General features: G+C 35.8%; 1 long non-coding RNA gene across 10 annotated transcripts in view; it reads left to right on the forward strand.

The window, feature by feature from the left end:
- The window catches only part of LOC117199774 (uncharacterized), a 143710-nt gene that overhangs the window by 103923 nt on the left and 15509 nt on the right, over window positions 1-24278 (forward strand). For 4 of the 10 annotated variants that reach the window (XR_007479425.1, XR_007479426.1, XR_007479424.1 and 1 more), the window contains one exon: window positions 7490-13595. This is a non-coding gene — a long non-coding RNA (uncharacterized LOC117199774). The other 6 variants (XR_007479420.1, XR_007479423.1, XR_007479421.1 and 3 more) reach the window with 6 other exon arrangements.

Genomic DNA, 24278 nt, shown 5'->3' on the forward strand with positions numbered 1-24278 from the left:
GAATCAGAATGATTCTGTAATAATTCTGAAGTAAATATATGTTCAAGCAGTTATACATGCCTCCATGAGATGTTGTGCTTCTAAACTTCCTTGAATGTGACAGGTTACTGATTACTTTACATCAATATTATATTAAAGTATGTCATAAACTAGATTTGAGTTGTATATTAGAAATTAAAATTCTTGTTCATAAGAGCTGGTCAAACATCACTTGTTAAGCAAACCCAGTGGGGATAAATACGATATATATTGTCTTTTAAACTTATACCAATCTCAAGAATTCTAATTATATGAAATGTTTTTATACTTATAAGCGACTAAGCCCTAACCATTTCCTTAGGGAATAGTGAGTGGTCCTCCAAAAATTGTCTTCCTTTCTTTCTGGTAACATGGTTAAACTCTATGTCTCACTTCCGTTGAGGTGAAGTGTGTCTGTATGACTAAGTGATTGTCAGTGGAATGTGAGCAGAAGGGATGTTTCTACTTCTCTGTTTAGTCCTCAAGAAGGACATAATGATACAGCTTTGAGACATGAAAATGGTTTGCGGGATGTGGCTGCAAAATGATGGAAGATATCTGAGACTCCGAATGTCCGTGTAGAACAGAACTGTCTTTAGAACTAGTACAGAAAAATAGACTTTGTTTTTTTCAGACACTGTATTATGGGGCTTGAACCCATTATGGTCATTTGATTTAGCAACAAGGCATAGTCATTTTAATAGTACCTTCTTACGTAGCACATACATAAAGAAATGTTAAGATAGAATCTCTCACCAAATGTAGAATCCCTCTTCACTTTTCATCACATGAGTTAGTTAATATGTTTTTGATAATGAAAAAGACAGATCTCATTATACATTATTTTACAAAATCACACAAAATAAACACACCAAATAGCAATAAGTACCACTAAGTTATATATATGCAAAAACATATGTCAGTTTTGATGTTCCTCATTTTAAGTTAAAATGAGTTACTCCACATCACTTTTTTAAAGTTTATCTTTTCAAGAAGAGATATTTCAAAAATCAAACATAGTTGAACTCACTGAAAACAACTAATATTCAAAATGATATTTGTAATGTTTATACACAAAGTCTGGAAATCCTTGTTGATAAGAAATATGCAAGATTAAAGATTTCATTGTTTTAACTGTGTTGAAATATAATTATTTAAGCTTTGGGAAAGATAACTGTTAAATATGAAATAACTCTATGTTTTGTATAAGATGCCTTCTTCTCTACAATTTAAACCCAAAAGGGCACTTAGGAATGGCAGGGTGACAGGCACTGACATAATGTCTAAAGGTGATACACATTGCTGCACAAAACATATCTGAAATCTATTAGTACTTTTTGTTTAAGTATTGAACAAGTTATTTTAATGTAGCATTTTGATGACTCCCAAATTTGTTCTCTTCCTAATTCAGGACAACTAAGGCTCAATCAGTCCTCCCGGGGTGTGGGGAAGGTCTGAAAACTATTGTGGAAAAACTCCCAGAATTGTTTTGCCCGAGGGAAGGTAGACTCTAGCATTTATCTACTAACTCTCATCCTGCATTGGTGGAGCACTGCTCTCAAGGGTGATAAATCCACCACACTACAGAATTCATCTGAGGGTGGGGAGTAAGCTCCCTTGGTTCTGGAGAAAGCCCTCAGGCAGTGAAGGGAGACAGATGCGGTCAGCATGTTGGAAAAAGTCTGTAGCAACAGGTGAACTCACATGGCCCAAGGCAATGTGCTGCTTCTTCAACAGCATCTGCCACATTCTACTTTATACTTGTGATACTGTATCTGTTTATCTATTCATCTATTATTTATGGAACACCTTTTAGTGGGAAAGATCTGTTCTAAATGTTTGGAAAACAGCAGTCCACAAAAGAAAATCCTTACTCTTGTGGAAATTGTATTCCAGTGGGAAAGAAAGATGTTAAAATAAAAAGCAAATGATTATATACTTAAGAGATATAGATAATAAAATATTTAGGATTTAGATAGTTAAGTTGTCTACACTCCCCTCCCCCACGAACCTGGAAATGACAACCAGCAGGTTTTTGTTCATTTTAAGTAAGAACTTTCCCCTATAGGTAGCCAAAAAAAAAAAAGAAAGAAAGAAAGAAAGACTGCTCTTGAATTAAACAGTTGAATTTTTATGTGTCAAGGATAATGTAGAATGATTAGTGGATTATATGTTCGATTAAGTGATAATTAAACTCTTCTGACTTTGAGAGGAGTAGTGATTTAATTTTACCATTTGTTTTGATTCTTGATGTAACCTGCAAAAACTATTAGTCTTTTAGAATTAAAGAATAATATTAGAAATATTTCATGTCACCAAAGAATATACTTTGATTCAACTTGGATATATCTTTTCTCTTAGGAAATCTCATAAACTGTGTACAGAGCATATGTATAATTATTAAATCTCCAGCACGTACCATAACACCAGATATGAAATATGCACTACCTTATCTGTCCAAAGTATATATGCATGGACTTAATTTAAGCATTAATTTAAATATCTTGAAACTATTATATTAGTATTTTAATTTTCGTATTTGCTATCAAGCCATTTCTGCATACATTTTTCTCCCACATATTTAAATTTTGATAGTGAGTTAGAGTTTAGAGGGAAAAAAAGGTATTTTAATTATTCTAAAATTTAATTGAGAATGTTCTGCAATTGAAACTGGTTGAGGAAAGCTTTAAATACAGTGATAATTCTGTTGAAGTTGGTGCTTGGTAGGGGTAAGCATGCCCAAAACACACAGTTTCAGAAATACCCTATATAAAGTGTATTTCTTATATACAAATAATAGGGAATTTTGGAGAAGATACATTTATGAGAAGTATGTATAATAAGTTAAAGAAATTTCCGTCTTCTTTTGTTTTTCTCTGAAACAATGAACAAATATTGAAAAATCATAAATTTCTAAATAAATAGTAGAGACCCTTCCTTCCAGGAATAGCTTTAATAGAACAACAGTGCTATATAAATATAGTCTTTCTTGTTTCTTCTTCTTCGAAATATATGATGCAAATTGCCTTGGATAAACATTTTGAACCACTGATAAGGTGCATAATATTATACCACTAATAAACCCTGAGGCATTCCAAGGAAATTACTTACATATACTACACACACACACACATACACACACTCACACACGTGAAGTAGAGGTTCTAGTTAAATTCTATAGTATTTAATAGTGTTTATATAAAGCCCTTATAACTTGATAGTTTCACATGAAGATTATTTAAAATATTTATATACAATTGATTCCAGAAACTGACAAAACAAGTACAAAATCATGGTCATATAAACAAGATAACTATTTGCCAGGAATCATTTCTATCAGACATATAATTTCACAGTAATACTTGTCAAGCTACATTCTTAGGTTTGCATAAGATTTTGATGTGTATGTTCCTAAAATTTATATATTTATATGATACATTATAAAAGAGAAATAATGTATAATTAGAGGTGATGTATTTCTTAATCTACACTCACAAGGTGTTCTTTATGTTCAGCTGAAGATGCCTTTGGAATCCCAAAACAAATCTGTGTAGATTTGTTTTTAATGACCTGAGATTCTTAGAATAGCCTTTCTTAAGATGGCAACCTCACTCTAGATTCCTAAAAGAGAGGCCTGAAAACAAGTCACAATTTTGCTACAGTAATGGGTAGTGTTATGCCACAGGGCAATGATGGCTTTGTGTATGTCATAGGCATTGTGATGAATATGGGAAACTGTGCATTGTGGAAAAAAAAAGACTAGTTCTAAATATAAGTGTGATGTTCATTAGATATATGCTAATACCTTCCCATCTTAGACATATCCTTAACCAAGTTTGCAAGTTTTTATCAAGGAAGTGAAAAGGACATTTTATCTAGTTATTAGGATGAAATATCTAGTTATTAAGACAAAATATCTAATTATTTTAATAATTTTTTCATTGCTTTACTTTGATATCTACAAAGGTGATGTAAAGTGGTACATTTAATGTAATAATAAAGCCAATACCTGTGATCCATTCATTATCTCCCAACCTGGGCATATGTTTAGATTGAATTATCTTTCTTTCATGTAACCTGGCTTTAATATGTACACAATTCCTAACATTATGTCAAGTACTTGAAAGGCCATGAAGTAAACAAAGCAATTCTTCCCTTTTAGTAGTTAATAAGCAGCTTAAAATAATTTACCTGGGGACAGCCATCATGGCAGCAAAGCGTATTTTGTGTTGGTGGATACTCGGCAGGACACAAATTATTTGTATCTGAGATGAAGAAAGTATCTAGGAGAAGTGTTTCCTTTCTCTACCTCTTCTTTAGAGAAGTGTTTCCTTCTCTACCTCTTTTCCCTTTTTGTATCTTTCCTCCCCTCCGCTTGCTTTCATCCTTCTCTTTCACGTTTCCCTCCCTCTTTTTTTCCTTTGTATAATTCTATTCTATTATAGTCAGGTAGACAAGAATACTCTATTTTCTTTTTATCATGATTTACCACTTTCAACTTTACTAGCTCTCGTTTTGCAGCCTTCACCACCAATGTCTTTGCCTAAAGATAGAGCAGATGATGAGCTCAGAGAAGTTATGCCTGGGTTCATCAACCACTGGCAATTTGATTTTCATTTATAATTTTAAAATAACACGTGATTAACCCACCCACTGCTGAATGTACGGTGCTTATGACATATTGTTCCCTAGAGAGAAATGATCTTCTTTGACTCTTATTGCATACCACTTTAAAATGCTTTGGAACTCAGTCTAGCTGCCTCAAATTTACTCTGTAACATAGATGATTGGGTGGGGGGGGAGACTTGCTTGCATGTGTGTGCACACAGAGTACAGAGTGACTGTAATGTGAATTCCTGTCTGTCACCTGCAGCACTGCATTAACAAGCACTGAACTGAGCCTAGTGCACACATGGGGAACTAACTTGAAGGACACTAACTATTCCATATATTATTATTAAGCCCTGAAAATATATGGTGTCCTGAGATGGTAACAGGATGCCACAAATTCTTTAATTCCCCTTTTGTTGAGAGCTGCAGTATATTCTTATTTTCCTTGAATCTGGGCTGGCTCAAGACTGCTTTGATGAATAAGGGTGACACTCTGTGCTTAAGCTCTAAAACATGCAGCAAGTACTATCTTAGCCTCTTGGAAGTCTGAGTCACCATGGATGGTGTCCAACTACTTGGCTGGGGAGATCACTTGGAGAGGCCCTACGACTACATCACAGAGGGGTCTAGCTGAGCTCAGCCTTCAGCCTTTCCTTCCTTCCCAAGGTTGCCAGACAGATGAGTAAAATCATCTCAGACCATCCAGATCAATCTAGGTGCCAGAAAAATATGATTACTGAGGAGTTGATGCCCAATGGAACAGAAGAATCACCTGTGTGCCTGTGCCCATAGTTATGCCTCACAAAACAGTGAAACATATTAAAGTGGTGGTTATTTAAAGCCCTGTGTGCTCAGCTTCCTGTTGCTTATCAGTAGATAAAAAAGATCATGCTCTATGGGCATGAAAACAAATCTACTTCATCTTCTGTTTATTTATATGGCTACTGTATATTTTCCAGGTGGTTAATAACATTTCATGTCTATATCCTGTGGTTGTGACTTGAATTGGATATGAGTTGAGCAAAGAGAAGGAGAGAGCACTGAATGGTTCCTCCCATCAAAAATCCTGATATATTTCCTTTTTCCCTTCCTTTGTTTGTGATTTTAGAGAGAGGAGCAGGGCTAAGACAGGAGTGCATGATATAAATAAGAGGTCTGTCTTAGAGGAAAGGGTCAAAAGCTAGCCAAGTGGATGCCAAATACTGGCAGTGCTGCACTGAAGGAGAGACACTTCTTTGACTGGGGTTCAAAGCTGTGATTTAGTGAATGCATCGCTGCTTATAAGTCTCCAAAGGAGTTACTGGAGGAGTCGTGGTCCATGCAGGCAGCTCTCCATAAGCCTGAGTACATTTCTGTCTTTCAGCAGCTCCCAGTGCTGTGACAGTTTCAAATCGTGCTTTACTGTTTCTTTGAAGCATTTCTCTCTCTCTCTCTTTTTTTTTGCCCAGTCTGCTTCTTTTAAAGGCTCTCATTCAGCTTTTAAAAAGATGAAAGGAGGCATGAAAGTCAATTATTTTCAAAAGAATAAGATAGAAAAACAATAATAGGAACTGAGAAATTGGGTGAGAAATATCTTTGTGACTTACTTAAAACAGGTCAGAACATTTGAGACTTTCTTGATGTCAGCTGTTCAAAATGAGTTTAATAACATGTAGTCTCCTAGTCGGCATACATATAGAATTTTATTATGTGGTTGCATTGCACTGGAAAAACATCACCAAAATAAGACACAGCCTGTGGACATTCATATCATTATCCATCAAGTTATGCTGGTTGGGGCTTCCCTGGTGGCGCAGTGGTTGAGAATCTGCCTGCTAATGCAGGGGACACGGGTTCGAGCCCTGGTCTGGGAGGATCCCACATGCCGCAGAGCAACTAGGCCCGTGAGCCACAACTACTGAGCCTGCGCGTCTGGAGCCTGTGCTCCGCAACAAGAGAGGCCGCGATAGCGAGAGGCCCGCACGCCGCGATGAAGAGTGGCCCCCGCTTGCCACAACTAGAGAAAGCCCTCGCACAGAAACGAAGACGCAACACAGCAAAAATAAATTAATAAACTCCTACCCCGAACATCTTCTTAAAAAAAAAAAAAGTTATGCTGGTTTATTACTGACACATAACACATAAAGGACTTCTCTCCTGAAAACTATGACTAAACATGGCAGTATGTCAAAAATATCTTTTTTGTGAACAAATAATTTGAAAATATATGGAAGGATGAGTTACCTTAAATTCTGAATTTCAGTTTCATTTTTCTTATTCATCACATTTTCGTTTTTATGATTATCAAATAAGCTGCTACCAAACATTGCATTGCCCAGTTTTCATAAAATATTTCAAATACCTTTAAAGATACAAAATAGTACCCCAAATTTCAGCCTCACAAGCAAAGACCAGCAGTCAATCTATTGCCAAAATCTCACATGATTTTCTGCTAACTACCGTTTGATGAAACATATAGCAAAAACAGAGAAAAATTTGAGTACAATTTGAAATAACGACTGCTAGTTGAGGCTACGAAATTCCCATTGAAATGCCCATGAAAACACAGCAAGAGATACAAAGTTATAACACTAAAAACTGTGAACACTGGTCAAGGATTTGCCAGGTCCCTAAAGAAACAGTTCTGAACCATAACAGAGATGAGACCCTAAAGCAAAAAATGAAAAGCTTTAAGAAGATGATGGCAGATTTCCAACCAATCGCAAAGCAAACAAATCTTCCCAGACTAGAAGGGGGAAATATCTATTCCTTTATGTACCCAAAATATACATGAATACACCTTATAGGAGTAGTTTTCTGTTTTCTTCCCCAAGAGCGTGACTACACTAACTGCTCTTGTTCTCATTTATTTCCATTTCAGGGCTGAGTTTGACATCCAGTGACCTGTTACACCCTAGGATGAGAAGTCCATCATAGGGCAGGACAGAGATGGAAAAAGCTGGAGTGTTGGTATGTTATGGGTTACAGTGGCTCATGTACTGTTTCTGAAAAGGAAGGGATCGCATCCTGCTTCAAATATTCCAGTAATAAATTCCTATCATTGAAAAAATGAAAGCCCTTTAATTTCAGAAGAATCATGTGAGATGTGAAATGTTAAACAGCAGAGAGTTGGGTACACATATTTTACAATCCAGATTATTTTCTGACTCAAAGAATTAGGAGAGCAGAAATAATTTACCCATGCTATTTATATCAAAACCTAAGCCACCCTGGAGCCCTTTCCATTTAAGACTGGGAAACAAAGAACACCTGAATTTTGTAATTAAACCGATAAAAAGTCAACATAAAAAGTAAAATAGCAATGAAGATAAATATGAAAAATATAATTGTGTATTCTTTAAAATTCAAGAAAATGCTGACCATAAAGAGTAGATAAAAGATAACACAATGAAATCAAAAGTTTTGATAAAAATGAAGAACAGAGTGAGAGAAAGGGAGGAAGAGGAATCTCATTGGGATATGAAAATATTATAAGGAAAACTAAAAAGTTCCTAAAACTTGATCTATTTTTGAATGAAAACTATATAAATTAGAATCAGTATTATAGAGGAAAACTGTAGGACTGTCACTTATAATCTAGAGAATAAAGACTAATATTTAGAATGAGAGAGCATTAGTATATTAAATATGGGGTATTAATAATATGACAGCAATAAATAACAGATACAAAAAAGAGAATGAAATGAAACAAAATATAACATGTATCCTTGAAAATGAAAGGAAAGCTGACTTCAGGTAATATAAACATGGATATCAGAGTGAGAGAAACAGCAAAAGTAATTCTTGAGAAAGCACAAACATACTAAGCATATAACAATCTGGTTATAAAATATATGATTTTATCAGTAAAAATGTATTGATAGACTCAAATGTATACATGTAATAGAAATACCAATGGTGATTTAAATTTGACAGAATGAGGAAGGATAAATGAATGAGAATATCCAAGAACATATTTTAAAAGAAAAATAATGTCAGTAATTTTATATCAGATATATGTATTATAACACTATAATAAATAAGATCTGATTTGAGTGAATGAAATAATACAGGTGTAGCTTAATAAGTCAGAATTTACATATCACTTAATACCAGCTAGGTATTATTATTAGCATTTTACACAAATAAACTCATTTAACATGCATAATAATTCTTTCATGTATGCACTGGTATTAGTTTTCTGTTGCTGCCATGACAAATTACCTCAAATTTAGTGGCTTAAAACAACAAAGATGTGTTATCCACAGTTTCTATAGGTCAGATGTCAAACAAGACTTTTGCCAGCCTAAAATCAAGGTGTCTTGGGGCTGTGTTCCTTACTGGTGGTTCTGGAGAAGAATCCACCTCCAAATTCATTCGGATTGTTGGCCAAATTAATTTCCTTGTGGTTGTAGGACTGAGGTCTCCATTTCCTTGCTGGCTCTCAGCCAGGTATCATTTTCAGCTTCTAGAGGCTGCCCACATTCCATAACATGTGTGTGGCCTCTTTTCCCATTTTCAGAGCCAGCAAGCATGGAATGAGTCCTTCTTATACCCAGAATCTCTCTGACTTTCCCTGCAACTGCATCTCTCTTCTGCTGCTTCTTTAGCCAAATATCTTTGACCACCTTCCTCCTCCTTTCTTCCTTTTCTGCTTTTAAGGGCTCTAGTTATTACATTAACCCCACCTGGATAATTCAGGATAATCTCTCTGTAACCTTAATTCATCTGCAAAGTCCCTTCAGAGCAGTATCTAGGTTAGCATTTGATGGAATAACTGGGAGGTGAGAATCCTTGGGGAACATCTTTAGAATTTTCCCTGCCATACTTCTATTCTTACCTCAACTTTACAGATGAGTAAACTAGGCACTAAGGGGTTAAATATCCACCAGAGACACAAAGGCAAAGGTAGAGCAGCTAGATCCTGAACCTGAGTATTCAGGCTCCACAGTATGATATCCATCACTGTATTATAAAGAATTGTGTCAAGAAACAAATCATAACAGCACATGTTCTAGATAATTCTAATGATATCACAAATAAGGAAAATTACTAGAGCCCTATGGCACAGCATTCACCAACATTAATTCCAGAGGCACTAAATATTTATAAGTAAAAGATAACATTTAAAAATTACTTGAAGCATCAGTGAATTTCTATTTCATCTCCAAATAAAAAATGTATAAATAGCTAAAAGAAAAAAAGCATAGAGAACAAAAACATTGCTAACTTTAAATATATTAAATTTATAAATATTTCCAAACCTACGAAAATGGGAGCAAATCCCTTTGTAAAAGTAATCTCTAGGTAAAAGCTCTTAATAAAATGAAAATATAAAGGTATTGTCTTCTTCAGTAGAATGCTACCAAATACCTTACATCAGATTTCATTCTTAAAGGTGAGATATTAGTAGCATTCTCTTTAAAGTCAGGCATAAGAAAAGAATGCCTTCCATCACTGCATATATTGAACATCATAAGGGAGGCGCTGGTAAGCACAGAAAGTAAAAAATCAAATGAAAAAAGAAATATTAATCTCAAATAAGGAAAACTGTCATAATTTGCTGGCAAGATAATTACCTACGAAACCCAAGAGACTTGATTAGAAACAATTAAAAAAAAAAAGAGGTCCATATGTTTTCTGGACTAATACAAAGGCAATTTACACAAATCAATTTTATTTCTAAACACCAGCATAAACAATTAGAAAAAGTTACAAATGAAAAAGGGATTTTCCTATTGTCTTTAAATTCTGGCTAAGGCAAAAGAAAGGGAAGAGCAATGTGCACCCCCTGAGCAAGATGGCCTTAATCTCCCCCTCAGCTCGATTAAATTTTAGACAAGTTTCTTCCTGACTCAAGGCCCTGACCTCCCTTCACTTAAAACATTTACTTTAGTAAAAAGTGTACTTGTAAATTCTTCCCCTGCCACGTTGACATGTAAATCTTTTTAAAAGCCTCTTGCCAGTTTTACAACCTAAACTGTCTTTCTCAAGGATCTGGGAGCCAACCTTCAAAATGTAATCACCAAGGAAGATAGAGCAACTATCTCCCAGTCTCTCTGTGGGAGGACGGAGCCTGACTTCAGTGGGAGCCTTGCTCCAAGTTGTAAAACTCTTTCCTCTTATGAAGAGAAGAGAAAGTTTACTCTTCCCTTGGGCAAAGCCAATTAGCAAACACAGGTGGCCTAAGACTCCCCAACTCCAGGTCTTAAAAACTCTCCAGCCCTTTATTTCAGACTGGGCTCTGGCCTCTCTTCCCTATTGCAATAGTCTTGAATAAATCTTCCTTGCCTGTTTAACTTTGTCCAATGAAATCTTTGCTTTGACACCACCCTTACTTTGGAGAGGGAAGGGAAACCCAGAAGTTGCAGAGAGGTTGGGAAAGTAACGAACAAGGAAGGAACAGTAAAAGAATCTTCTATTCCAGGTCTCCAAGGCGTAAGTCAGCCCTGAGGTAGGGAAAGGGAAAATCTATGACCTGAGAGTGAGATTTAAATTTTCAATTGAACTATTAGAACCATCATTTTAATACTGAATAGTGAGTTGTAATTACTGAGATAAAATCTGTTTTGTAATTGTCACTGAAAGTGTTCTGAAAGGGATGGCTTTTGTCTCAGGAGCTATTCAAGGGGCGGGGGAGGAGGGAAGGAGATCAAACAGTTTAAGGGCAGTTGTTGGATGAAAATATAGATGCTTCCTGATTTATTCTTCCAAGTTCAGTACTTTAAGCAGATACTTAAATAACTTTTAAAAAGTATACTACCTACAGTACTAACACAGACAATTAAGTACCTAAAATAACTAACAACATATGTGTAGGACTTTATTAAAAGAAAATAAACCACAATAAATGAAACGGCATAATGTATTATTTTGAGACAGTATTTGTATATTATCCCCCAAACACATTTTTAGTATTTAAAATTCAAATTAGATTACTAACGTTTCTTCTACCTTTTATACTTATTAATCTAAAAGTGCAATCCAGGTAGATTAAAGAATTAAATGTAAAAAGCAAAATTTATGGAATAAAGTGCAGTTGATCCTTGAACAACAAACATGGGGGGCTGGTTAGGGGAGCTGATGTCCTGTGCCACCGAAAATCCATGTAGATTTTTACAGTCGGCTCTCTGCATCTGTGGTTCCACATCCACAGATTCAACCAATTGTGGATGTTGTAGTCCTACAGTATATATTTACTGGAAAAAAAAATCGGCATATAATTAGATCCATGCTGTTCAGACCTGTGTTGTTCAAGGGTGAACTGTATAGGAATATATCTTAATCATATCGAGTAAGGGAAGATGTTTTAATGAAAGATGTGAAAACTGCAAATCCTATAAGAAAAGATTAGTAAGATTGAATACATCAAAAATTAGAATGTTCACTCAAGAAAAAACATGAACAAGGAATAAGGATCAGACACTGTGAGAACACAATTTCCACAGACTCCCATTACCGTTTCTACACACCTACAGCATTTGCCCCGACTTCATGGCTCAAAGGGCGTTATTCTTATTCCTATGTAAAACCAAATTCTATACATCTGCACTAAATTTCATACTGCCATTTTTTTAACACCTTTATTAGAGTATAATTGCTTTACAGTGGTGTGTTAGTTTCTGCTGTATAACAAAGTGAATCAGCTATACATATACATATATCCCCATATCTCCTCTCTCTTGCGTCTCCCTCCCACCCTCCCTATCCCACCCCACTAGGTGGTCACAGAGCACCGAGCTGATCTCCCTGTGCTATGCAGCTGCTTCCCACTAGCTATCTATTTTATATTTGGTAGTGTATATATGTCCATGCTACTCTCTCACTTCGTCCCAGCTTACCCTTCCCCCTCCCCGTGTCCTCAAGTCCATTCTCTACGTCTGCGTCTTTATTCCTGTCCTGCCCCTAGGTTCTTCAGAACCACGTTTTTTTCTTTAGATTCCATATATATGGAATCTTGCTTTTTTAATTGACACATTCAAATGCCTGCTCTCTACTAGGTACTTCTCATTAGCTTACAGATAGACTGTATTGCTCCCATTCTAAGTATGAAATGAAATATAAAGTTTCACTTAAACCCACTTTCCCTGCCTGCTATTTACCCATTGTTTCCCTCCCATTTTACAGTAAAAATAACTTGTCTACCCTCCTTTCCTCCACTCCAATTCTCACTTAAACCCAGTGCAATTAGGCTATTGCTCCACAGACGCCGTGGTCATGGCGTCCACATTGTTAAATCAGTGGCACACTTGACTTGCAATTAGTATTTGTCACAGCTGCCCAAGCTCTTCTCTTTGACTCACCTTCTTCCATTTTTCCTGACTTTCCTCATACCTCACTTTTCACCCCTTTTACAGCTTCCTTTGCTGTCTCTTCCCTCCTTTCTTTCCTTTCAGTGTTAAAGTGGCCCAGAGCTCACTGCATGTTCTCCTATGTTCCCTTTGGGATCTCATTCATTCCCAGCGCTTTAAGTACTACTTCTGTGCCGGCAATTCTAAGATTTACATCTCCAACTCAGATTTTTCTCCTGAAATCCAGACTTGTATATATAATCGCCAACATCACATCAGAATAAATGTCTAATCAATGATCCTTTCAGCGATACCTTTAAAATATTTCCAGAGCCTGATTTTTTCTGACCACCTTCACTACTTCTCTCGTAGTCTAAAAGGCTACATTATCTCTCCTCTGATTTCTATAATATTTCCTAACTTGTCTTTCTGTTTTTACTTTGCCTCCTTCACAAGCTATTCTCAAGACAGTAGCCAAACAGATAACTAATAAGGACCTACTGTATAGCACAGGGAACTCTACTCTATACTCTGTAATGACCTATATGGGAAAAGAAGCTAAAAAAGAGTGGATATATGTGTTTGTATCACTGATTCACTTTGCTGTACACCTGAAACTAACTCAACATTGTAAATCAGCTACACTCCAATAAAAATTACAAAAAAAAAAAAAGACAGTAGCCAGAGTCAAGTCATGTTTTAAAAAGCTAAGTGACTCCTCTCCTCAAAACCCTGCAGTAGCTCCCCATTTTACTTCAAGTTAATGCTAATGATCTTACACTTCCTGCAAGGCCCATATGCCCTCAGTCCCCCACTTCAGACATCATGTTTTAAAATTATCTGCTTCATTCCTTTCCACTCAAGTGGCCGCTTTCCTCTCCCTCTAACACTCTGGGGATGTTCCTGCCTAAGAAATTTTGTTCCAAATGGGAAAATATATGACAAATAATTAATGTTTTTATTACACAAAAAGCATGTTCTACATTTTACATATAATTCATTATAAACCGAATAAAAAGCATCAAGCACAACGCTAAAATGGGCAAAGAATATGGACATATATGTCAGAAAGTATGAACTATAAACAAGCAATAAGCTTAAGTACGAGGGAACTGCTGATGGCAGTGTCATTTTTACACTCTTGAGGGCTATTGCACATTTTGTATCAGAACATTAAATTATTATTAATGCTCTTTTAAACAAAAATTCATCAATTGATCTATGTTCAGGAAATAAAAAGCTATGGTGAAGTTTTCACATATGCATTTTATCACACTATTATTTATTTTAATTAAACACTGGAGAGATGATAAACTATTAATTTTTAAATAAATAGTAATATATATTTAGTAGCCACTCAAAATAATATTTTGAGGAATATTTAATGATTCAGAACAGGAAATGAAAATGCAGCATGCATGTGTTTATGTATTTATATGTGTCTGTGAGTGTGTGTACGTGTGTGCACCAGAGTAAAGAAAAATGCCAGTGATTATTTTCTCCAAGTAGTGGTACTAGAGTTTATTTAAAATGTATTCTTTACCCTTTGCTATATTTTCCATGTCTTGTAAGATAAATATTAGTGGATTTCAGAATTTTATAATCGATGTTTTATAAATTAATCTGTGTTGTTTCATGTTTTGTGGTGTCAGGAACATAGGGTATGGCTGGTTCTAGACTTGAGTTAAAACTGAAAGGAGGAAATTTAAACTAGAGAGGGTAAATAAAAAACATCCTTATCTAAGTCAGCAGATTTGTTTATTTTTAATCCTATGGAGATGTTATATAAAAAGGTTTAGAACAATAGACTATTTTATTAATATTTATGTCCTATTATACTTACAAAGCATTTATATCTATTATCCAAGTTAATTTTCATAATGCTTTGTAGTAAAGATTTGCATTATAACGTCTTACCCAAAGTCATGCACACATTTATTCATTTACAGATAGATTTTGAGTCCCTAATAAGTGCCGAATAAGTTTTATCTGCCGGAATGCAGGAGTGAAGAAGACAGATCTATTCTGTGTGTCAAGCAACTTCAACGTTGACAGACCCTGGATTCAAGCCCATCTTCTTGACCATAGGCTCATACTCTTTCACTACATTAAGTGTTTTTTGGTGATTTAATTTGAAACTTTTTTTTTCCTTGCAGGTTTCTATTTGTCCTCTCACAAAGTAATTGATCTAAATCTCCACTTTGCAAATGAAATCCAGACTTTGTATACTTTGTAAATAACTCAATTAAAATCTGGGTGAAATATTTCTCTTCTATGTATTAGTTTGCTGGTGGCCACCTGCTTACACTGTACTCAGAAAGCCGCCAAACAAATATATCCTTTCCATTTGCTAAGACGAAATAATTTCCAGGCCATGACCTTCCACATTATGTTTCATCCTGGCATTAATTTTAATGAAATAATAATGTACTTGGCACCAGAATATCATCTAACATCCAAGGATCTCCAAGTATGTAACAAACATTAATTCAGTAGCACAATGGCTCTGTAAGAGAAAACACCATTGTCACAATCCTGGAATTGAATAGATTGTTGAACAGGGAAAATAATGATGGGGAACGCATTTGGAACTAATCAGAAGGGAGTAAGCTGCCAACCTGAATACTTTCAGCTCATTACCTTACTCGAAGTAGAAGAGGGTGTGGATGAGCTGGGACTGCTCAGAAGAAACCCCAAATTCTGAGGTTGGGGTAAAACATCTCACCTCTTCACCTAGTTTAATATATGAATGCTCTGTGATAATAAATTTTAAAAATATTTATGTTTGGTTGACAATTTCCTTTACCTGAAAGCACTAGATTTAAAATCACAAAAAAGCCTCTAACTCAAACCTAGTCCATAAAAGAAAGATGTTTCTAACTGAGGTGACTAGATGGAAGTTTTGCATACACAAATCAACTAATAAAAAAATCATTATGGCTCCTGAAAATGACTCAAAACTGTCTTCTGAAATGACTTACATTTGCTCATGATATATATTAAAATGTAATGTAAAGAACAAAGTTAACATTGCCATCGAAGGATGTCGTTATCTATAAATGAAAAATTATCAAACAGGTTTTTTTCATTCCAGTAAAATGTTTTTGTGTTAAATGAGGCTATTAATTGCTGGATAAGGAGATCATTTTGATCATTTGGCATGGTAACATTTGATCCTTCAGTATCCCAAAGTTAGTGATGCTCTTTATTCCAAACAGAAAGGGCCCAAAAATTAATTTCAATATGTTATCTGCACCCAATAAATGTACTTATAAAAAAGATTTCTCATTCTGTTTTTCACACAGCTTTGTTGTATTTAATTTTATCTAACTTTAATAATTGTTAAACTTTGTGCACTTCCACTGAAAAAGATTTCACACAGTTTGCTGATTTGCAATTGGCAGTACCTTTCAAAGGTAAAGCTGTGAAGAAATATCAGAAGTAAGGGACTAATGTTTTGCTCAGGAAATGTATTACATTTGCATTTCCTACAGCTCTTCTGCTTTGTAGAGGTATATACTGTGTTTGTATGAAAGATGATTTTAGAACTACTTCTATCCTTTTAAGCATAAGTAGTTGAAAAATGGTGAATGAAGATGAGACTGGTCATTAAACTCTAGAATATGCAGAGAACATCCTAGTGCATTTCAGCATTTGGATTATGTCATCCATAAAAATTAGTTTCTCAGTTATTTTGATTGCCGTTTCAAAAAATACTTGACAGCTGCACACTCTGTTAATATAAGAGTTCTTGGGAATGTGCATCTTTGCTTAGTTATAATGTAATAAAGTTAAGATCATTCTATTAAATAGTAATTAGTTTACAGGGAATTCTAAATGCTTATTATGAGTTAATCTAATCCTTTAAAAAGAGAACTGTTAATGTTTTAAGTGTCACACTTAAAAACAGAAAAGTAAACTGATTTTTGCTTAAAAGTGAAATTACTTAACATACATCATATAACTGCTCTCTTTGGAATTTTTTTACCTGAAATTTTACTTTGCCTATATTTTTATTTCATCATTAATTTAGCTAAAACATTTGCACATATAAATCTATTATTTAAGAGACTATTACTTAGTACTCAGGAGTATGAGTTTTGTGGAAAGAATACTAGTAAAGGGGAATTAATATATTTTTCGTGTTTAAAATATTAATACTTAAAAGTTATTAATCAGTAAGCTCTTATTAGGCATGTGGTAAATGCTTTCTAAGTATGTGCTTATTTAATCCTCAGAATTCTGTGATATAGGCACTGTACTACAGTTAACGTTATATTTTATTATATTTATATATTATTATATTTACCCAAAGCTACAACAAGTAAGTGGCAGATTTGTACTGTGAGCACAGTACTGGATTGTGTGTTACTAAGTAAATGGAGTCCATGAGGCATTTCAGTCATGAGAATAGATTAGGGACCATGGATAGTTCCACTCCCCTGCAGCCAATGGATTTGAAACTGTGAAAATATTACTCTGGTTTTCAATATTTGATATAGAAATCTTAGGTCTGGACTGTAAGACACAGGTGATAGTGTCTGTACTGTAAAATGGCTGATAAATTTGGGGAATATAATATTGATATTTTATCTTAGTAATTATATTTTCCAATGTTATTTATACACTATTAAGCCAAATATCTCTCTGTTCCCAGGTTCTCAGGAAGAAACATTTTCCGAATTTACAGTATAAAATCCACCCCCCTGCCATGATCAGCTATTTCTTTCATAAGCAGACCTGGATAAATTGATCACAATGGTGGCATGCTGTGGAATAATGATAATTGGTCATCTAGACTAAAAAATATAGCCAGAATGATATTCTACACAGTGTAGCCAGGCTACAGATGCTAAGTTTAAAGGAATGTTGCAGTTGACTTTAGGGTTATAATTACAATAGCCAAATTCTATGCAATACATATAAATCCTACAGGAAAACTCTAGAGCATTCAAAATAATATTAAATGCTTCCACAGAATAGTGCTACATACAATCATAAATAAACTAAGAGGCAATATTTTGACAATCGGCAAATTATGTCACCGGCCCATGTGTCAGCACAGTAGAACAGAGCCACTCTGCTGTGACCCGTGTCCAAAGCTGGCTCATTCTGCCTGCAACATAGTCTTTTAATTCTTACACACATCATCTCACACATGACATTTTCTGGCTGGTACTAAGAGTGGCTTTTCTTACATGCTGGCTAATTTTTTTTCCCTTTCATTTTTAAAAGATTCTTTGAAAATATTATATTTTGTAAGTAGTATCTACAGGTTTGATTCAAGTAGAATGGATCAGCATTTATCAGGAAAAACCTAAATTGCACAAAGCAAAATGTTGCTTGGTGATACAATTTTCTTAATTTGAGATACTAAAGCTATGATTGGATATAATTAGTATTTTTCAACATTACTCCATTTGAGAATAAGAACATAGTCTTGATGAAATATCTCAGGCTTAAGTTCTTAAGAATAAGAACATAGTCTTGATGAAATATCTCAGGCTCATAGGGTAGCTTTTAAAAATAATATAGTCATGGTATTGGTTTAAGCTTTGCAGTATATACAACCATTACTTGAGTGTAATCTAACAAAAATAGTATTGAATTTATAAGTCAGTAGAGTTCTTATTTCGATGGCCGATTGACTACACAATTTCAGAAATCATGTTCTGTTGATGCTTCCCAAACTAAATAATATTTCTGTACAATTCTTCTGAAAATTAATAAGCAAATGAAAAAGGAGGAGTTGGAGAAGGAACAAAGTATGTATGATATAATCTATATAAAAGATATTATTTTCATTCCTTTTTACCAACAGTGAGGAACTAGGTACACAGAGAAGCTACATAACTCCCCCAAAGTCACACAGACAATGGAACTGAGATTTGAACCTTCATGATCTGATTCTAGAATCTATGTTCTTAACTACTATGATACGTCACACCCTTCTGTAACTTTGGAAAATACTGCTATCCTAACACCTTACCTTTATGGTTCTGTGAAATCTTTTGAACACACGAATCTACTGATCCAGAGATGGAATATTTGTTTTAAATTACTTTGTTTTGCTTATAGGGACGGACCTGCAATGTCCATTCACATGCTTGTAATCCTTTATGGTGAAAACATACACTAGCGAGATAATCTACGGTGTGCTACAATCTTGACCACGCAGGTGCTTGGTCAACTGAAATAAACACAGGAAACACTTGATTTCAGAATGAAGTAGGATATCTTCAATTCTGAGCCCTAACAATTTTCTGGAATTAGTATAGGGACTCTAAGGTTAAAATAATTGCTTCAGTTATGTGAATGGTCTATGATAAGGGTTGACTGATATATGGTACGTATTGGAAGATACATAATAAAACATTTTTCACCCTATTTACTGGCACCTACAAATGCCAAGGGCTGTGCTCTGCCCTGGGTGGTGTAACGTGGATACTCCTCGTCCACAGGGAGTTTACAGTTTAATAGGGCGAGGCAAGCATTTAACAGATCAACAGATGTGCAGCATCTGTCTAAAAGGGGAAGTACAGCTAAGGGAGTAACCCCAACTTGGGAGAGCTAATTCAGTCTAGGATGTTCAGGGAGTCAAGGGCACTGGGATCTGAAGAAAACAATTATCAGCTGAATAGATTTGTGAGTGTGGTAGAGGTAGAAAAAGGAGAGTGTTCCGAACATGTGGTATAATACTTCCAAGGACTGCAAAACAGAATACGGAAGGAAGACTCTTCAAAGTGCACACTACCAAATGTAAGGTAGATAGCTAGTGGGAAGCAGCCGCATGGCACAGGGAGATCAGCTCGGTCCTTTGTGACCACCTAGAGGGATGGGATAGGGAGGGTGGGAGGGAGGGAGATGCAAGAGGGAAGAGATATGGGAACATATGTATATGTATAACTGATTCACTTTGTTATAAAGCAGAAACTAACACACCATTGTAAAGCAATTATACTCTAATAAAGATGTAAACAAAAAAAAGTGCGAGGATTCTTGAAAGATAATCCAGGAGTAGATGGTTAAGTGCTTGAAATCTAACTATGCTCAGTCAGAAACCTTGGTGCCTCGTACAGTACACCCTTCTGCAAAGGACGGAGAAGGTTTAGAAGCAGGCCTGAAGGCGGCCATGGCTGTAAGATGATGGAAGTCCTCTTGCCTGCTTTTACTCTGTCTTGGGCTCCTAATTGCCCAGAAGTCCCTTGTTTCTACTGTTTGGCAGCACCCTTTTTCACAAGAGGGGAAACCAGTCTGAGCTGTGACTGCACTTACAGCACAAGTGATTGAGTAATGGGCTACTCCTTTCCGCTGTCACATCCTGCAGCCTCTCCCACTCCTGCGACCTTCCCTGTCTTCATGTCTTTACCTGGCATGATGTAGCACAGCTGATTGTTCAAGAGGAAACCAAACCGGTACCCTAGGGTCAGAAAATTTACCTTTCAAATACCGCTTTTGGCTTGTTCCAAGTACAGAATCAATCTACGTGTGCGTACACACATGTGTAAGAGCTAAAAGGCCTGTTGTATAGTATTCTAAAAAGAAGGAGAACAGATCATGTTTATGAGGAAACTAAATAGCCTCTCTTCAAGTATTTAGGATCCATGGACATAAAGAAAGCAAACTTGCATCCAGAAATTAGTCATGCATATTGTTTTTTCTTGTTTTTGCTTTTCTGTGTTTCTCCTATTTTTCACCTGGGCACACTACAAACACTACCATCCTGACCTTTACTGCAGCTAGATGTGGCTACAAAACTCAGTTACAATCAAAGTAATGGGAAGGAAGTGGTATGTGCCTACCTCTAGAACAGACCTTTAAAATCTGTGAGCACTCTTACATGTTCTAAACCCTCCCCTTCTTTTTTCGTTGTTGTTGCCGTTACCTAGAATAGAGAGGCCATGTGTTGAAGACTGAAGAGTTTCTATTAGTCTGGGACTCGAAATGAATGCAAAAATGCAAGAACCCCCATCCCAACACTACAACTGCTACAAATACGCATCTTTTCTCACTGACTTGGAACATCAGCCTTCTACTATTAGATAAGAGAGAAATACACTGTCTTTTGCTTAAGTCTGTAACATGTTGTGTATATTTGTTACTGTAGCTTACCTTACCCTACCTGGCACAGAATCTCTAAATTCTCATTCTGTGTTTATGAAACATACTATATTACAGGTAAACACAACTTTGTAGCCTGTTAGTATGATTCACTTACTTCTTGATCAAATAAACTCATTTGATAAGATCAAAAATTAACCCATTGTATATTTTTTCTTTATAGCTAATAACATTTTACACATTACAAGCAAAACCTAAAAGTATTAGTAATACCATTATTAACCTCCAAAGAATGTTTCATTTTAATGGAGAGTTCTTTTTTTTTTTTTGCAGTATGCAGGCCTTTCACTGTTGTGGCCTCTCCCGTTGCAGAGCACAGGCTCCGGACGCACAGGCTCAGTGGCCATGGCTCATGGGCCCAGCCGCTCCGTGGCATATGGGATCTTCCCGAACCGGGGCACGAACCCGTGTCCCCTGCATCGGCAGGCGGACTCTCAACCACTGCGCCACCAAGGAAGCCCCTAATGGAGAGTTCTTTTAAAGTACCACGTCTTGGTTGAAGTGCCCTAACATTCTTAGTCATGTAGTTCAAATATGTGAAAATCAAGTTCTTATAATACTTCTCCTTAACTTAAGATAATGAGTCAAAATGATAAAACCCTAATTTGGACCTGAAATTTTCTCTATTTCAACACATATAAGTATGCCAAACTTTAGGGCATTCTTCTGAAGCACAGTTATCAAAGTTTTTCACATAAGATTTTAAACATTTTAAAAATGTGAAACCTATTAATGAACCATAGTCCTGTATATTATTAAAATATCTTTGCACCTAATTGGAAAAGTATTAATAAGGGTCATGATTCTAAAGTTACTAAAATTTCCCAAGATGTTCTGGAAGAGCTCCAATTTATCAAACTGTATATATTATGCCAGGAACATTCAAGGTCAAGGTCCCTGGCAGCCTTTGGTCTAAAGCTATGCATATGAAGGAGTCCTGTGGGGTTCAGGGCAAATTTCTTCTCATTTCATTATCTTACTTTTTGTGTAGATAATACAAAAATCAAAACAAAACAAAAAACGTCCCCCAAATTCTTTTTTGGTTAGCCATGACCAAAATACTAAAATACTTAGAGGGATCTTCTATCAAAGCAGACCTTTATAAATGTCACTTTCCTGCAAAAAGTTTGTGCCCTAGTTAGACTCACATACAATTTAAAAATTGGAACTAGGCCTTCTTATACACTAAATTCCATTGCTTTTCTCTTAAGTCAGTGGTTTCTTGTGCTTTTAGTGTAACTTGTTACAACTCATCTAAGCCAATTTTTTTAATGCCATCCAATTTCTTCTCATATCTTGAACTGAGATTAGGACCAGAAGTGTCTTGGTGCCTACAAATTTTGAGAATCTATTTTATTTTTTTAATTCAGAAAAAGGTAGTTATAGGAATCACAGAAAAGTAGAGAAGGCAGCGTGAGTTCTCATGATCTGTTTATGGAATCAAGCACCCATTATCCATTCTTCAGCAATAACTCTTGAGTCAAGGATTATCTCAGTTTGAAACTACCCCCTGAACTCCAGCAAATACATATCCATCCATAGATGTATGCATATACAAACAACCAAAAATGCTCAGATAGCAGTAATAAACCAATACTAGCAAAGAGTTTAAATCAAATACTGTTATTTTTTCTTTTAATATTTGTCTCCTTTTTGTGTTAAAGAACAGTGAACAACATAGTATCATGATTATTAGCTTCAGGAAGAGAATAAAAATGTGAGGAGATATTACTTCTATACTATGGGTTGATGACAGTCATTGAAACTATGTGAGTTGTGATTACTGGAAGCAAAAGAGGGATTCTACTTGCAGGTGGCAGATGGGACACACGCATTTATTACTCCCTTCTACCTACGTTCAATTCAATTCCTTTGAATTATCAGAAAGGATATTTATTTTAAATATATAATAGCAATAAAACAAGAGATGGTAAAGGTAACAAAAACTAGAAGAAAAACAGATGAGATCATATTTGGAAAATAAAAAGCAACTATAAGCCATAGGCACAAAACAGAACAGTTCCATAGGTAATAACAGCCTTTGCCATGGAATCTACTGAAAAACTCTAAGTTTAGAAACAACTAAAAAGTCAGCTGAGTACAAGTACTTAATGGAAGGACTGCATGAGAAACAGATCAACCACTCATGGCTATAGAAATAGCTGTACTGTTATGTTTACCTCTAGATAAACTCCTAAACTCAAAGTGGTGGGGACTTCTTCCATGGTTATTGGGGCCAGAGAGAGAAAGAGCAGCAAAGCTTAATATAAATCTGCATTTTCACAGTAAATATGGAGTAATAATGAGTGAGAAGGAGAAAGGTCAGCTCCACTGCTGAAACACACTACAATGTTCACGGTCCAATGTAAAGCCCTGCTCAACCTGGTCATTATAGGGGTCACCATCTGGATCCCTATTTCCACAATCTGAAGGAAAACTGGCAAGCCATCTAAAACAATATAAAGTAATTTGGAAGTATTATTACAAGTAAACAGATACATGTGCCTTGTCTATACTTCTGGGTATCTACCCTGGAGACATTTTATACATGTGCACAGATATATATGCACATGGATATTGATTTTAAATTTAATAGTGGAGGAAATGGAAACAGCACAAATGTTTATCAATAGGACACCGACAAACATACATACATCCATACAAACCAAAACCACCCAGTCATTAAAAATCACGCTGCATGGAGATGGAAATAAGAACAGTGAAAAAAAAAAACAGTGAAAATACATACATACATACATACATATATATATATATATATATATATATATTTTTTTTTTTTTTGTAGTACGTGGGCCTCTCACCGTTGTGGCCTCTCCCGTTGCGGAGCACAGGCTCCGGACGCGCAGGCTCAGCGGCCATGGCCCACGGGGGCAGCCGCTCCGCGGCATGTGGGATCCTCCCAGACCGGGGCACGAACCCGTGTCCCCTGCATCGGCAGGCGGACTCTCAACCACTGCGCCACCAGGGAAGCCCGAAAATACATATCTTGAAGGGTTCATTACATGGGTGTATACATTTGTCAAAGGTCATCAAACTGTTCTCTCTACATTTTAGTGAATGTAATTATATGCCTCTAACTCTTAAAGCTAACAGAGAAGCCATCATGAGTTTTGTTGAGATGTGTTAGGACACAGAAATAGGAAATCTGAAACAAAAATATTTTGTAAATATTTAGACTTTACCATTAATAGGGGTGCTTGGGCTTCCCTGGTGGCGCAGTGGTTGAGAATCCGCCTG

The sequence above is a fragment of the Orcinus orca genome, chromosome 9, assembly GCF_937001465.1.
Source record: "Orcinus orca chromosome 9, mOrcOrc1.1, whole genome shotgun sequence".
NCBI classification, from domain to species: Eukaryota; Metazoa; Chordata; class Mammalia; order Artiodactyla; family Delphinidae; genus Orcinus; species Orcinus orca.